Source organism: Amyelois transitella, chromosome 27 (assembly GCF_032362555.1).
Source record: "Amyelois transitella isolate CPQ chromosome 27, ilAmyTran1.1, whole genome shotgun sequence".
NCBI lineage: Eukaryota > Metazoa > Arthropoda > Insecta > Lepidoptera > Pyralidae > Amyelois > Amyelois transitella.
The window spans coordinates 4,920,050-4,936,269 of NC_083530.1; positions in this window are offsets into that span (position 1 = coordinate 4,920,050).

Genomic DNA, 16,220 nt, shown 5'->3' on the forward strand with positions numbered 1-16,220 from the left:
CCACTTCGGGGGTAAGTACCTAGTGGTAATTGCGTTTTGCAATTGAAACCGATAGCCACATACAGACTGCGTCAAGTGCGCAGTCGTGTGTTTTTTTTTTATATTATCCTACTAGTAATATTATAAATGCGAAAGTTTGTGAGTATGCCAGGCTGTCAGTACCTATAGATATTTGTTACTCTTTCACGCAAAAAATTCAAAACCGATTACGATGTAATTTTGTATGTGGGTAGCTGAAGACCCAGAATAACACATAGGCTACTGCTTTTATCCCAGATTTCCCGCGGGTTAGATAGGGATTCCATGCGGGCGGCCTCTAGTTCCTAGATAAAAAAGAGGAGTGTTATAATTATTCTATACTAAGTAATATTATAAAGCTGAAGAGTTTGTTTGTTTGCTAATCTTAGGAACTACTGGTTCGAATTGAAAAATTATTTTTGTGTTGAATAGACCATTTATCGAGGAAGGCTTTCGGCTATATAACATCACGCTGCAACTATAAGGAGCGAATAAATAATGAAAAATGTGAAAAAACGGGGAAAATTATTAATCCTTGAGGGCTTCAATGATGCCCGAAATAACTATTCCACTCGGACGAAGTCGCAGGCACAGCTAGTAAAGTAGATATAATTCTATGACTAAAACTGTCCTAACTCGACACTGGCAAAAATAAGGTCATGAAAAAGTTTGATGGCTAATAAGAAGAAAGGAAGGCCTAGAACCTTTTAAAGTTATAAGGCCATTCAGATTTCCACTGATTAACGTCACTTGGTCATTTACTAACACTTAACTTATCTATTCATTTAGTTTTTTTTTTTAATTATTTCCACACCACACATCTTTCTTATCACTTGCCTACCTACTCTATTTACCCCACAAATATACCACCCAAAATTGATACTACACCCAGAAACCCCACAACACTGTAAAACTTTAGGCACTTCAATAGGAAACTCATAACGTCAGATGTATTAGCAAAATGAATAGATCCGCAGACAATGCGAGCATTAGGTGCACCATACACGGAGCGATCGCGGCTCGATGCTGTGTGCCTTTTGGAGCCGCGACATTAGTCCCTAAAATAAGAAGTTTAAAACATACAATTTCAAAGAAAAAAAAATATAAACAAAGTTAAAAAAATAAAGTATGAACAGCTTGAAAAAAAAAATAAAGTCTCCCATATGAGCTGCATCCTCCGCCGTGATATGCTTAAGAGCTTGGAGTCCACATTCCGATATTTAAAAAGAAAATCCTTATGAATCCTAAATTCAACATAGCTAACTTACTCGTACCTCTCTCCGTCTTCCACTTTGTTGACTGGTACACCGGTTTTTTTTTTTTTGTATATATACGGGACAAATTACACAGATTGAGTTAGCCTCGAAGTAAGTTCGAAACTTGTGTTACGAGATACTAACTCAACGATACTATATTTTATAATAAATAAGTACCTATATAGATAAACATCCAAGACCCAGGCCAATCAGAGAAAGTTCGTTTCTCATCATGCCCTGGCCGGGATTCGAACTCGGGACCTCCGGTGACACAGACAAGCGCACTACCGCTGCGCCACAGAGGCCGTCGAGCTTCCAGTCAGCATTTACATATTTTAAAACTAATCAAATGAAATGATCAATGAACGTGGCCTATCAGTCTTTACAAGACTGTTGGCTCTCTCTACCACGCAAGGGATATAGACGTGATTATATGTATGTATGTATGAAATGATCAAGGGCGAATTCATTTGAGATTTTTCTTTTTGGGCATAGTCTTATCACTCGTCTCGACATCTTAATTACTTATACCTTTGCGTTAGTGAATATTATAATAGCCAGACTCATCCTACTAATATTATAAATGCGAAAGTTTGTGATTATGTCAGTATGGATGTTTGTTACTCTTTCACGAAAAAACTACTTAACCGATTACGATGAAATTTGGTATGTAGGTAGCTGAAGACCCAGAATAACATATAGGCTACCTTTTATCCCGGAGTCCCCGCGGGAATGATTCCACGCGGTCGAAGACGCGGGCGGCCTCTAGTAAAAAAAATGTGTTGGAACTGAGGTTGAATAGAATAAAATAAAAACTAATGAAAGCATAAATAATTACCAAAAATTGGCCCAAAAGGAACACGCCAATTTCGGGAGGGTAACACAATCCGAACACGTCAACTCTATTATTTATGGATTCTTAAACATGTGAGGGCCCTCGACTGGGGAGGGGTTGAACAAACGAGCATTGCAAGGAAGTGTTTCTTATGCTTTGCTGGCCAGAGAGAGGGATTTGCGTTTTTTTTTTATAACCCGCCAAATTGATTTGGCGTAGGTTGTTGTGTAAATAACTTTTGGCCGCTATTTGGCTCGTGAAAATTTTCGGTTAGAAAGTAAATGACAAAGAATAAACTTTAATGACCATAAATTTATTCTTACATACATACATACATATAGTCACGTCTATATCCCTTGCGGGGTAGACAGAGCCAATAGTCCCGAAAAGACTGAATGGCCACATTCAGCTGCTCTGCTTAATGATGGAATTGAGATCCAAATAGTGACAGGTTGCAAGCCCATCGCCTAAAAAAAAAGGATCGCAATTTTATAAGCCTATCCCTTATTTATTCTTCAGCGGATGATAAACATACATCAGAGTCTACATCTTTCCAATTGCATCTCTGCATACTTTGTGCGCTTCATCCACATTCATAACTCTCTTCATGCAAGCTTCGAGATTTCGGGTACTCTTGACCTGACCTTTTGCTAGGCCTTCTTTAATTTGATCAAAGTACGTTCATCTAGGCCTGTTCACCCACACTCTCTTTATATATTTGCTTAGTCAGAGATAAAAACATACTTTTTTCCACTTTACTCCACCAAGAACAGCTATCTCTTCTTTGTGGAGATCACTTAATTGATTTTTACAATCTGCGCGGGAAGACTTACAAAGGCATACAAACACACATTATGTTTGTCTTCACTACTAGACTATCATAGAAGCTTGTACTAGTTCAATACGCTTAGGTATTCCCTTAGTCGCCTTTAACGAAATCTTCTTCAAATATAATGCACCTATCCTGCCGAGAAATCAATCGGTACCAAATCAGAATAAAATATTGATAAAGTAAATTACCTTATAAACGCAATCAGTAATATTGGGAAACAGGAAATACCAAGATCAAAAGAATGACAAATTCATGCGATAATAACATAATAAATTCGCTTTCACGACGGACTGTGCCCAACTTGCCGCTAAATTGAATAGGGGTATGCTCCTTTTGAAATTCACAAAATTCAATTTCTAATATTCGACTACACTCAGCACAAATCAACCCTTTGCGAACTGCGGAAAAATCTTTCTGTAATAATTTATCTTTATTGATGAAATTCATAAAATAGAACTTATTAGAATCAATATTTAATCATTGTAACTAAAATAAACTCATTATAACCAAAGTATATTTTTTGACGATTAATATCTATTCCGATGAGAAAAACCTTTTATTCGTAGATACATATTTATATTATTATTATTTCACACATACATTTACCTAATCACGTCTCTATCCCTTGTCTAACCTTAGACAGAGCCAACAGTCTTTTCAAGACTGATAGGCCACGTTCAGCTGTTTGGCTTAATGATATTATTATTTCTTTTACAGTTATCGCACCATCCGTACTGTACTGATGTACATCCATCTCAGTTTGGAGTTCGACTGGCAGAGAATGCCTTGGGCATTAAGTCCACCTGTTGTACAATTCAATAACCTAAAGAGATGATGAGGAGTCACCACCTCAACTAATCCAGGATCAATAGCCAAAGATATACCCCGGGCTTCTCTCCAGTGGTGAGGATCCAACCGGGACTAAAGCCAAAACTAATGAGGAGTCATCTATCTCTTTGTTTGTATCAAATATAAAATTTCTCCACTGAATTTAAAGATGCGAATAATCCAATTCGTTTCGTGCTTACATCAATAATTTCATTCGAATGTAAAAGATAAAAGGGGCAGTAAATTGAAAAGTCGAGTTCCGCATAATCGAATGTTCGAGATTCGCTCAATGGCTGCCACATCAAAGAATTTTTCAATTTAATTCGATAAATCGTTTGAAAATCACCAAACAAGCAATATTGGCACCTCTCTGGCTTTACATGGAAATGTCATTTGTTCGCTTGTTTATTTAGATGTACCTATATCTGTATATGTACGTATATAAAGGTAAATTTACGTTTAAACAATTTCTGGCAAAACAAACTCTTATAAAATAATGCTGAAAAATAGATAAACCTAATGTATTAATTTGAGTTACATACATACATATAATCACGTCTACATCTCCTGAAGGGTAGACAGAAAAGACTGATAGGCCACGTGCAGCTTTTTGGCTCAATAGTAGAATTGAGATTCAAATAGTGACAGGTTAATTAATAAATCAAAAACTATTACTATTGCTGAGCTTTTTTAAACGAATTAAGATTTTAATAGGCCAGTAAATAGTCTTCTAAGTTCTAAGTCCAATGTTTTCGCGCCAAGCCGCGATTATCCGCCAATCTGCTTGATTTATTCGATTTTCGCAAGCCGCCATTGTAAGTCACGTGCCCTGCGCGTTGCAGGGCGGGAAAATTAGCAGAATACAGGATGTTTAGAGAAAAGGTCCCGAACAAAATTTAGTTATAAAAATTATTCTTTAAATAAAATCTTAGTCTCTTTTGAATTCAAAATTAATAGGTTTCTTATAGCTATGTTGGTAATGTAATTAATTATTAAAATTTTACATTAAACTTGCATAGCTTTGAACAATAGCAAGTACTGCTTTTATCCTTAAATCTCCCCTGCTACGACTACGATGCCTGTTTATCTATATTTTATTAATACAGAAATGTGAAACCGTTGGATTTAGAGGTAAGTTACTTTAAGGTTTTAAATTGCTAATTAAATGTAACTGTAATAGTAGGCTGGCGACTGGCCGCCATTTTGGTTCAACTTCATATTATAATCAGCCTGTATTCAAACCTTATTGAACAGGATGCCGTAATTGGAGCACTCAATTTGTGCACTTTTCTCCCGCCATGTCGCGTGGCGGCCGCGCGCCATTTCAATTGTCTATGCCCGGTATCTGCTGCTTAATCGAATGTTTTGTCTATGGTACTGGTGCGTACCCTTCTGAATAAATAATCGATTCTCGTTTTTGTAATGATATGGATTATCTTTCATCGTCATTTCATAGCTAATGAATTGGGTTTCTTTAGGGCGGGGATAAATTGGAAGGAACCACTAGAGATTAGCAAACTCAATATTTTCCTCTCTTATAATGAAGGTTTAGGAGTGAGAAACCAAAAATACGCTAAGCTGAGAAAATAAAATGTTTGCCATAATTCAAAAATTTACTTAAAATAAGAAAAAATTGTAATTGTTCGCACATTTTAAATTTCCTTTAGGCCTACTTTTATTCCCCCAATGGTTTTCATTCGACGCGAATAATATTATATTGATATATTTTAAATATATTCGCACCAAAACTCACTGTGCCGTTGACGTGGAGCCCGTCGCGATACACAAAAGGCAATACAGAATATAAAATAAAAAAAAATGCAGAATCGATGGATTAACCAGCACGCTCCATTGCCGATTATGAAATTCGCCGGGAAGAATCGCTGTAGGTTTTTTACGCGCTTTTACTTTTTTAAACGTAACATTTTTTATCCAGCCAGATGTTTTGGTGAATACTTTTTAATTGGGACGTTAATGCACAATGGTAGGAAACGCGTCTAAGGTTTTGCAAGAGGTCTGAAGCAAATCGACGGGGTGCCGTTTCAACCCTTTAGTCTAATTTTGTGCTTACTTATGCGTATTCATTAATCCTTTTATTGTTACTAACGTGTGTGTTTCTTTTTTCTTTAACAGGATCATATTGAAAACCAGTTATGTATTTGAATTAATCATCTTTGCCTTGCCTTTTTTACATTATTATAAAGGACAATAGACTAAACGGGTTCAATAATTCTGTAGTAATACCTAGGTAATTACAATCTTTATTTTATGATCACCTTCCGAAATTAATTTATAAAACAAAGAAGTTGAACTATCTAATAATTATAGTAAAACATGAGGAAAATCTAAATTTGTTTTCAAATTAAAATTCTTTTCTACATAAATCCCTTCCTGTCCGCACTCCCGGCCGAATGAATTTAGGAAGAGCATCCGTTTTATTATGAATTTAATCGCATAAAAAATATTGTTCCGATCGATTTGATCCCCAAAGGAACCTGTTAGAAATTCTATCAGAAAAAGCAATCAAAGAGAAATAGCCCAGGTTAGCTATAAAAATACAAAGGTGACCTTCCGACTGCAGGAAACGTCTTCTCGTAAAAAAATATAAATGCCATAATTCACAATTAAAAACGGCTACCGGTCATGGGCCATGGCCGAAAAACATAATAAATATCTTCCTTAAAAAGGTCTGGCTGAAAAGAGCAGGATACAGATACAAAAGCTGACGTTGGCTCGAGCGGCAAAAAAAAAGTAAGTTGTTTATGGTCATTCTGCTCGCCATCGCTACTCAGTTTAAATTTGGAATTCTAAATTTGAAAGAACGGTAGCAATGACTCTGGATAGTGTACAGATTAATCCCAATTTACGGTGCAAGTTTATAGCTAGGTTTCACGTTAAGGAGTCCGTTTCCATTGGTTAAATTTTTAATTTGAAGTTAGGAAATAACTGTAGATGTTTTAACGATCAACAATCAGATGATGATATTATGTTTTATTTTGTTTAAATGAAAATTCATCGAGACTCTTGATAATAACAACACTGAAAAACCTACTGTTAAAACATAATTTGAAATTTCTCTACCACTTACGGCTTTTTACATCGTGACTATGTAAGTACGCCGTAAGGATATTAGTGGTAGATCACAATACATCTCATACAAACTTACCATGACATACCTACATCATTAAAAATAACAAAACACAAAGCATTACACGTCCAATGAAACATTTTATTTTAAAAACAGTTTGATCGACACGGGTCGGGCAAACAAATACACCTGTGCATACAGCAATATAAACTAATCAAACTAAAAAATAGAAAATAAAAATTAATGACAAAGGAATTCAGTAGTAGCAAGTCGAACAATCAGTTATAGTCAGTTGTAGTAGTAATTACCTCGGATTAAAATTATAACAAAATTAAATTTATAAACAAAACAATTTAAATCAGAGTAAAAAGCGTGGGGTGCCTGATGTAGTAAATATTAAAATCATTCTATTAGCATATATTTATGACAAGAGAGTTATAAAAATGAAGTAAAATGCACCCCACGCTTTTTACTCTGATTTAAATTGTTTTGTTTATAAATTTAATTTTGTTATAATTTTAATCCGAGGTAATTACTACTACAACTGACTATAACTGATTGTTCGACTTGCTACTACTGAATTCCTTTGTCATTAATTTTTATTTTCTATTTTTTAGTTTGATTAGCAATAAAAGCGTAGTTTTTTAGTTTTTTTTAAACTATTATTTATTTTCTATTTTTTAGTTCGATTTGCAATAAAACAGGTAGTTTTTTAGTTTTTTTATACAATTATTTTTTGGAAGTTAACACTTCTGGTATAACTATGTTATATGTGGCCTGATTGGATTAAATCTCATAATATTCTCATCATCATGATTCTTTATAAGGCGATGGGCTTGCAACCTGTCACTATTTGAATCTCAATTCTATCTTAAAGCCAAATAGCTGAACGTGGCCTATCAGTCTTTACAAGACTGTTGGCTCTGTCTACCCCGCAAGGGATATAGACGTGATTATATGTATGTATGATGATTGTTAAACCCAGTTGAAAAGAATTTTATAGTGATAAATCACTGTTAATAATATTTTTGACTATCCAGCAAACGTAATAATTTTCGATTGTGGCCTTGCCAGGAATCAAACCACAAGATTAAGAGACAGATTGATACAGGAACAAAAATATTTCAAACATACCTCCACTGCCTTTACAACCAGAAACGCAACAAAGTTTATCTGAAGACATCGTGGCACTTTTGTTGTAAAATCTGTCTTTCACAAAAACAAACACAAACTTGGGACTCCTATCTCAAATAATAAGGTGCTTTTTACAGGAGTCCTATCTCAAAATATCTGCACAACACAGTAAACACAGTCAGAGTCCAATCTCAGATGATAAAATCACACGAATATCCGGAAGAACAAAGCTCGACTCAACGGAAGATTCCAAACTCCAAATAACGACAAGTTATCAGCACAAAACAAAGTGCAAATAGGTAAATACACAGGCACCGGTAAAAAACAACAGAAAGAAAGTTTACAGGTGTTCGAATCGAATTCAATCAAAACTTAATGCAAAACTTATTTGACATAAAAAACTGTCACTCATTTTCCAAAAGAGTATTACAGTGTTGCTATTATAAATAGGCAAAAGATACCTAATGTTAATTCAAGAATTGCATTAATATGTTAAATACGTATTAAATATCGCAAAGTTCTGTAGGTAGTAACTTTATTCTTGTATTTTTGTAAATTTAGTTGTTCAATTTTCATTTATTACTTTTGTTTTATTACTTATATATTTTTTATTGTTTTAAAATATTCTACTAATTCTACTATGGTTTCTAATGGTAATTCTAAATGGAGCAATGCGATGAAATAAAGAAGCCTCAGGTTAATAGTAACATTATATGGAAATATATTACATCTCTTTTTGACTCATTATACGTCAGAACTTCTTGGTTTCTTGTATGGAGATTACTGGCACTGGTGCTATCTCTGTCTCTCTTACTCTCATACGAAGGATCTAAAAATGAATTTATTAATCCTGGCAGTTTTAATAAGGATAATGAGAAACTCTTATCAAAATATTGCATTGTCATCGGTCCTTGATACGTGTGCAAAGTTCCAAGTTGATCAGACGTTTAGAAATCAGTGAAAATTAAGCTCAAAGATTCCGTTACATACATACATACATACATACATACATACATACATACAACCCAAGCTAATAAAAGCGTAGTAAAAAAATATAAATCTTACAAAAGTTCATTCAGAAAACGGAACTGCAGCCCATGGACAATGGACGAATCCATGATGCATAGACAAGATTCCCACGTTCTTTTTTATTTATTTTAACATCACAGTAGCAGAATTGATGACGCGTAGGTGCGAAAATATTGAAGAAAGATCTTCATGAATTCGGTATTTAAACTTTTGATGATCATGACAAAATAATTTAAAGCTTTTTCTATATACACATAGTCACGTCTATATCCCTTGCGGGGTAGACAGTGTCAACAGTCTTCAAAAGACTTTAAGGCTACGTTCATCTGTATGGCGTTATGAATAAAGATTTAAATAGTGGCAGGTTAGACCATCGCCTACTAGTGGAATTCAAGTTTATAAACCTCTCCCTTAGTCGCCTTTTACGACAAACATTGGAAATATATGGGGAGGTTATATTTTAAAGTGCCGGAAACCACACATCTTTTTCTCCAAATTAAAATATTAACGCTCAAGCCCACTTTGCTTTGTGTTATTCTGTAAAATTTCATCTATATCTATCCAGTAGATTTCAAGTGAAGAGTAACAAACATACATAGTCCAAACTTTCGCATTTAAAATATTTGTTTGAAATTTTGACAGAACATTTGAACAGAAAGGACATAAATATAAAGGTCAGGTCAAAAGCACCTTAAACCGACTTGCATTAAGAGAATAATTAATGCGGCTGAAGTTAAAGAAGTGTACAGGGATCGTGTGAAGTGGAAAGATGAAGTCTCCGCCTCCCCTTCGCGAAAGGAGACTTTATGTACCTATTTAAAAACATCAGAATCTTTTACGAACGTATACGTAGGTATATAGTAATTTAACCAGTAGTCATAAACATTTATGAAAGGTCATCGCATCACGCAACAGCATTACTCGGCACAAAACAAATGAAACACAATAGCACAGAGCAATCCCATGAGAGCCAGCCCACACAAGCACAAAATGGGCTGATGGCTGAACGCGATCTATAGATATAGGTAACTCGATTTTTTGTAGATTAAAGATGACGCACCGAAGATGTCAAATACTTTTTAATAAATCACATGGAAAACTACTTAGTTTTAGACAGGTAAGGTTAATTATTTATGTAGGCAATGTTTTGTATCACGGTTACAGTTTTTTGATCATATGCAATAAAAAAAAAAAATAGAATATATAGGTAATTATTTGAAAGAAAGCCATTTAAGAAAATTAAATGTTTTTTATAAAAAAAAAGATCTCTTAATCAAAGAGACTATAAGATTCTTATTAATATTTTCAATGGGAAAAATTAAATTAGAAGTCTCTTTGGACACGACTTTTTGGATTCGCACCTTTGGCCGTTAAGCGTTAGTCTAAGTTTTTCAAATACATACTTTCTGGATGGGTTACTTATGGGTAACAATAACAATAATAGGCAGACAATAACTACAACAACATTTATTAGAAATGCGTTGAAACTAATCTCTAAACAAGTTAACAGTCTAAACGTAATTAAAAAATAATTTAATCGTATAATTTTCAGCGAAATCGACCATTAAGCCATCCTATCCTGTCAAGAGCGGACGTTACATTCAAATCGAATGTCACATCGCAACAGAAAACGACACACTTGTCAAATATTTTTTTTAATTAACTTTTTTTCTCAAATGCCAGTGCGTGGCTTTAAGTTTTTCGACCACACTTGTCAAATTAGACCCCGTGTGTTTGATATTTAACACTTTGACACTGGAAGATAATCTCCCAACAATTATTTTTCTTTTTTACGAAGCGCTCGAGTGTCATGGCCGCCACAGAATAATTCTTTTAAACGCGCGCTCTTAGTAAATAACTTGCATCATATTTCTCCGATTAGATTCTCAGGTTGTATGAATAAAATGATGAAATTGGAAACTGGACATTCTTTTTGACATTTTCGTATTAGAGATACTTCCACTCATCTTTCGATTTAGGCGCTAGTATATTTTATGTTAGAAAATCTTACGGGAAACTTTAACACCATGTATTTAAACATTTTTTTTTTACAATTAAAATTATTTGAGGTAAGAAAACAGAATGGAAAATTGTAACCTTTTTTAACCGACTTCAAAAAGGTTACAATTTCCTATTCTATTTCTCTAAAGGTTCTCTATTCGACCGTTTTTTCATTGATGTGTCTTTGAGACTTTCAAAGAAAGAGTCTGAAGATACCTTTGAGCTGTTGTATAATATACTACCTTAGACACCAATTTCCCCCATTAGGACGCACAAAAAAACGGTAAAAAGGAAGAAATATTTAGCTACCTAAAAATATATTCTGAAGGATATTGGGATAGCGGAAAAACAATTATGTAGGTCGCTGGATTTTTGGTAGAGTGAATATTGTGAAAGGAAGAAACGGGAAGCGGGAATGTAAACGCACAACACGTACCTTAATTTCTTGTATTTTGGTTTCTTGGGCCCTGGCCAGGGTTCTTCTTGTTTCAAAGATGCGCACTTTTACTATTTTTATTATATGAGCGGAGCGGTCAATTTGCGGCCATATTTTTTCTTCAATCACTAGTTTTTTAAATTTGAATTGAAATGTTCTATGGCTCCATTCGTAAGCCGTCGAGTGTTGTCGAGCTCCGAAGAAACCACATATGCTGTCACTATCGTATTGTGCGGAATGAAAAGGGATAGGAACAGTAAAATAAAGCGGCGCGTTCATCCTCCGGCGCCTTGAGAAACATCGCTTTCTCAAAAGAAAAATAAAAGGAAATCACTCATAGAGTAGCGTAAATAGTAGTGGATTTTAATATTAACTAAAGCGGAAAAAAATAATATAATAACATTTATAAAATAAGAAATTATTAAGAAAATGCGGTATTGTTATTGCGACGGCAATGGACTTAATTTAATTATTGGTCTTTTAAGAAAACCATTTTGAGTTTTAACTAAAGCTACTCTCACAGTACCGTCTGCACCTGGATAAGTCTTTTCAATGATTCCCATTGGCCATCGTAATGGGGGAACATTATCTTCATGTATTAACACTACAGTGCCAATTTTGACATTCGTTACATCTTTCAACCATTTCTGACGAACCTGTAAATTATTCAAGTACTCTAAATGCCATCTTTTCCAATATGAGCGAATCATTTGATCGAGAAGCGATTTACGTGTAACTAGTGGCGTAGAAGAAACAGGTGCGTGTGGCAAGTACTGTAGTGGAGAAGCCATAATAAAATGCGCGGGAGTTAAAGGCTCAAGATGCGGTTCTTCCTGTAGTACGCAGAGGGGTCGTGAATTCATTATTGTTTCAATCTGTGTTAATACTGTTAAAAGCTCTTCATATGTAAGTAGTTGATTGCCAATAATGCGGTACAAATGAGTCTTCAGACTTTTTATATTTGACTCCCAAATTCCTCCAAAATGCGGAGCGCGGGGAGGAGACATATGCCATTCTATGCGGCGATTTACAAGCTCGCTTGAGAGTAAATCATTATAATCTGAAGAAAGTAAAAAATTATAAAGCTCATTCAAATGAGACTTAGCGCCAACGAAATTAGTTCCATTATCGGAATATAGATGAGAAACTGGACCCCTACGGGATATAAATCTCTTAAACGCAGAAAGAAATGTAATAGAAGATAAATCTGAGGCAAGTTCAATATGAACTGCTTTCGTCACTAAACAAATAAATAGGCAAATATATGCCTTTTGACTTCGCTGACCACGACGTCTACAAATAGTGATGTTAATAGGCCCAGCGTAATCCACGCCAGTATGAACGAAAGCCTTTGTCTCTTGAACACGAAATGCGGGTAAATTCGCCATCTTAGGAGTTGGATGCGAAGGAGAATTTTTAAAACAAAAATTACAATTATGTACTCGTTGCCGTATAACAGATCGAGATGATATTATCCAATATTTTTGGCGAATCAAAGAGCTAAGAAGAGCGGCACCAGTATGACAATGTACGCGGTGAAAATAGTCTATAATCAAGTAAGTAACATTATCATGTTTAGGAAGTAAAATAGGATGTTTCGCTTCGAACGGTAAGTTTGAATTAGCTAATCGACCTCCTATTCTGATTAATTTATCTTCCGATATAAATAAGTCTAATTTATTAAGCGGGGCAGAAGGTATATTACCCTTTTTCAAATCATTTATGACATGTGTAAAATGAGCGATTTGAACTGATCGAAGCAAATAGTTTTCAGCGGTAATTATATGAGAGGTCTCTAACCTTTTAGAGCGGGGCAATAATCTTACAAAGCGTAAAATATATACAATTATTCTTAATAGTTTATTCCATGAAGAAACTTTGCACGATAAAGAACAAAGAGGAGACAATTCTATACCACGAGAAGCGGTTGCGACAAGCGTTTTACTGTTAAATTCTGGCAAGTCTTCACATTTTTCAGGCTGAAAAGATTCTATCGGCCACTGAGGTACAGGCGTAATTAACCATTCAGGACCGTTCCACCATAATTTGTGCGTAAGTAATTGTTCAGGTAATAAACCTCTCGACAGACAGTCTGCGGGATTTTGAACTCCGGCGACGTGGTAGAAGTTTTTAGGCTCTAGATTCTCGTGACATTTGGCAACACGATTGCTGACAAAAATATTCCACCGATGTGGAGATGAATGAATCCACGAAAGAGCTATTTTTGAGTCTGAAAAAGCATAAACATTATCTATAGGCGTGCGCGCTGAATAAGTATCGTAGAGTAATTTGGTTAGTTTAGACATTATGACGGCAGCACAGAGCTCCAAGCGGGCAAGTGAAACTACTTTGACTGGCGCAACCTTTGACTTTGCACAAACCAAGCGGACACATATGTTATCAGTAGGATCGGTAACATGTAAGAAAACAACACAGCCATACGCTTTCATACTAGCGTCAGCGAAAGCAACTATATTAACCCTAGAACCCTGAGCTACAGCCAGATGGCGCGGAATTTTTAAATTAGCAAGAAGATTAGGTCCAGTGTGTAAAATATCATTGAGAGATACACCATTATGACATTGAGCACTTGCGTCCAAAACAACCCTGACTTTAGTAGTCTGTTTGTCCAATCTGACAACTGGGTGGTGAGGAATTATATAACCTCCATCAGACTCGTCCGATGGTAACACTGGATCTAAGTATTTGTTATTTATGTAATCCATGATAGCGGCGTTATAGCTCACACGTAAATCTGTGTCGCTAAGTCTGCGTTCCAGTGCCAATAAACGGCGATGAGCAACAGTGTACGAGTTCCCTAAGCTACTGGGATCCTTAGCGAATGGTAACACGGTGCAATAGCGACCAGATGAGTTGCGAGAGACTGTAGAAGAGTATATTTGTTCACATTCTTCATCAGTACGACTAAGAAATTTATTCACAGGAACTTCCTCTAATTCCCAGAATTTAGAAAGAGAGGCATCTATACTTTTTTCAAAAGAAGTAAGAAATGAAGCGGAAGATGAAGATGGAATTGCGGTTATATCGCCAATGACTGACGAAGCGGTATTAGCAGCGGCGTCACCCATGAAAACAAATCCAAAAACAGTTTCAATAGCGGGCGGAGCTGGCGGTGCAATGACTTTTCCACTAAGAAGTAAGAATGGGAATAACTTTGCTCCTAGGACAATTTCGATTTCACCAGGAATATGCCAGAATGGATCTGCAAGCGGTATGTTTACCAGATGCCTAACAATAGATGTGTCAATATAATCTATAGGAAGACGATCGGTAATACAATCTATGACTAATGCGGTTAAGTTAAAAGTTTGTTTATTATTTTTTGCAGAAATCGTAAAATTAGCATACCCTATAACAGGCCGGGAAGTCAAACCAACACCCTTTAAAGTCGAATTTGACAGCGGAATAATTTTCAAATTAAGTTTCTTGCAACAGTTTAGAGTAATTAAATTATTCTGTGAAGCATTATCAATAAGACATCGAACAGTTTCTTTTATATTCTTATCATTATTATACGCGTAAATACTGGCGGTAGAAAGAAGCACTTCAGTACGGTTATGACAAGTTAACGTGGTACAGGGAAGAACATTCGTTAGGTCAGGTGAGCGAGCGCAAAGCGATACGTGCTCGCGATCTTTGCTAATAACGGGCATTGATGCCGCGGAGGTGGAGGCGCAATTCTCTGTACCAGTTGTAGCCGAAGCAGCGCTGTCTTGTATGGTTGTCCTAGTGAACGAATCTCGAAATGACGCAGAAGGTGAGTTTTTATTTGAGGATGAATCTAAATGCAACAAAGAATGATGACTTTTTCCACATTGTCTACATTTATACTTCGAATTACATTTTGACACGGAATGTGTCAAGCTAAGGCAGTTTACACACCCTACTTTCGATTTAATAAATTCAAGGCGATTTTTCGGTGACAAAGATTTAAATGCGGGGCAAGTATAAAGCTGAAAGTGTTCAGACGTATTACACATTGAACATACAGAGCGGTTGTCGATATTATTATTATTGCGGGTTACGAACGAATGGACTGTATGGCGGGAGCGGTTTGAATTATTAATAGTAGCATTGTTATTTTGAGTAGTGCGGTTAAATGAATTATTATTATTAGTAGTGCGATCTAAGATTTTTACTTGACTTTTAATAAATTCAACTAAATCTGAATAACTCGGAATTATTTTATCTCTAGCAGTCATTTCAAACGCCTGAGCGGTACTTGAATCTAATTTGCGGAATGCTAAATTAAATAAAATAAAATCATAAGTATCTTCAATTTTTAATTGATTTAGTGCAGCGGTAGCAGCGTCAAATGTATCTATGAAATTATTTAATGCGACAGAGTTATTTGAAGCGGCTTTAATATTAAGCAACGTGGAAACATAATACGAACCTAGGGCTCTCTTATCCTGATATTTCTTTGTCAAACTGTCCCAAATGGACTTATAGTTTTCGCCAGAAGGAATCACGCCTGCTATAATTTTTAATGCATTTCCGGTGAGCCTTCCAACTAAATATTGAATTCTATGTGAATCTGTTAAATCTGGATTACAATGTATATTAGCTTTAAAAGATTCATAGAAAACGGGCCAATTTTCAATTTTTCCGTCAAAGCTAGGAATATTAAGCGGAGCTAGTTTGAAGGGAGCCTTATTCGTTGTTTGCGGAACTGCACTCGAAGAAACGGATTTACCTTTTAGATTTACACGGAACCTTACAACACGAGCATAAATATCTTC